Source organism: Piliocolobus tephrosceles, chromosome 21 (assembly GCF_002776525.5).
Source record: "Piliocolobus tephrosceles isolate RC106 chromosome 21, ASM277652v3, whole genome shotgun sequence".
NCBI lineage: Eukaryota > Metazoa > Chordata > Mammalia > Primates > Cercopithecidae > Piliocolobus > Piliocolobus tephrosceles.
The window spans coordinates 42,383,912-42,385,884 of record NC_045454.1 but is presented as its reverse complement, the minus strand read 5'-3'; positions in this window follow the sequence as shown (position 1 = coordinate 42,385,884).

Sequence of the window (1,973 nt, the reverse complement as noted above, 5' to 3'; positions counted from 1 at the left end):
CTGGCTAATTTATGTATTTTTAGTAGAGACAGGGTTTCATCACGTTGTCTAGGCTGGTCTCGAATTCCTGATCTCAAGTGATCCGCCCGCCTCGGCCTCCCAAAGTGCTGGGATTACAGGCGTGAGCCACAGCCCCCAGACTCTTCTCCAGATATTTTTTGGCATGATGGAATTTGTTTATAAAAATATCTTTCTAAGCTGAGTGCGGTGGTGTGTACCTGTAATCCCAGCTACTCGGGAAGCTGAAGTTGGAGGATTCTTTGAGCTCAGGAGTTGGAGACCAGCCAGGGCAACACAGCAAGATCCTGTCTCAAAACAAACAAACAAACAAACAAAAAAACCCAGCTAGGTCCTTCTAGCTGTTTGTGGATTTGAGGGGTCAGACGCAGCAGCTAAGAGACCAGGGCCTGTGATGATGGATGCTGGACCCAGGAGGACAGTGGTGAGAATGAGAATAACAAGAACAGTCATAATTTACACTGACGTGGTGAAGACCATGTGCCTGGCACTGTTCTAAGCATTTTGCATAACCATTTCATCCTACTCCCAAACACTAGAAGGGAGTCAGTATCCCTACCCCATTTGGCAGATAAAGAAACTAAAGCAGTGGCCGGGCACCGTGACTCACCCCTGTAATCCTAACACTTTGAGAGGCTGAGGCAGGAGGATCACTTGTGCCCAGGGATTCGAGGCTGCAGGGAGCAATGATCACACCATCACACTCCAGCCTGGGCAACAGAGTGAGACCCCATCTCTCAAAGGAAAAGGAACTGAGGCAGAGAGTGGTGAGGTCACTTATCTGAGTCATTTGGCTGCAGAGTCTACACTGAGCATGGAAGCCAAAGATCCCTGTCCCTACACTGGGCTCAAAGTGGTCAACTCCAGAGGAATGTGGTTGTGTGTGCCCATGGACCTAGCTACTCAGGAGGCTCAGGCAGGATCACTTGAGCCAGGAGGTCAAGGCTGCCATGAGTCCTGATTGTACTACTGAACTCCAGCCTGGGTGACAGAGTGAGACTCTGTCTCAAAAATAATACAGCTGGGCACAGTGGTTCATGCCTGTAATCCCAGCACTTTGAGAGGCTGAGGAGGGCAGATTCCCTGAGGTCAGGAGTTCGAGACTAGCCTGGCCAACAGGGCAAAACCTGTCTCTACTAAAAATACAAAAAAATAGCTGGGTGTGGTGGCGCATGCCTGTAATCCCAGCTACTCGGGAGGCTGAGGCAGAAGAATCACTTGAATCCATGAGGTTGAGGTTGCAGTGGGCCGAGATTGCGCCACTGTACTCCAGCCTGGGCAACAGAGTGAGACTCTGTCTCAAAAAAAAAAAGAATTGGAGTTGGATGCAATCTTGAGGATGGGGCCCTAGTGATGGAATTAATGCCATGACAAAAAGAAGAAGATACATGAGACCTTTCTGTCTCTCCATGTACCTGCACCAAAAAAAAGGCATGTGAGGACTGGGCACAGTGGCTCATGCCTTTAATACAAGCACTTTGGGAGGCCAAGGTGGAAGGATCCCTTGCACTCAGGAGTTTGAGACCAGCCTGGCCAACATGGCAAAAAGATACAAAAATGAGCAGCACATGGTGATATGTGGCTGCACTCGGGAGGCTGAGGTGGGAGGATCTGCTTGAGATCAGGATGTCTTTTCTTTTTTTTTTGAGACGGAGTCTCACTCTGTCGCCCAGGCTGGAGTGCAGTGGTGCGATCTCAGCTCACTGCAAGCTCTGCCTCCCGGGTTTACGCCATTCTCCTGCCTCAGCCTCCCAAGTAGCTGGGACTACAGGCGCCCGCCACCGCGCCCGGCTAGTTTTTTGTATTTTTTTAGTAGAGACAGGGTTTCACCGTGTTAGCCAGGATGGTCCCAATCTCCTGACCTCGTGATCCGCCCGTCTCGGCCTCCCAAAGTCCTGGGATTACAGACTTGAGCCACCGCGCCCGGCCTTTTTTTTTTTTTTTTTTTTTTTTTT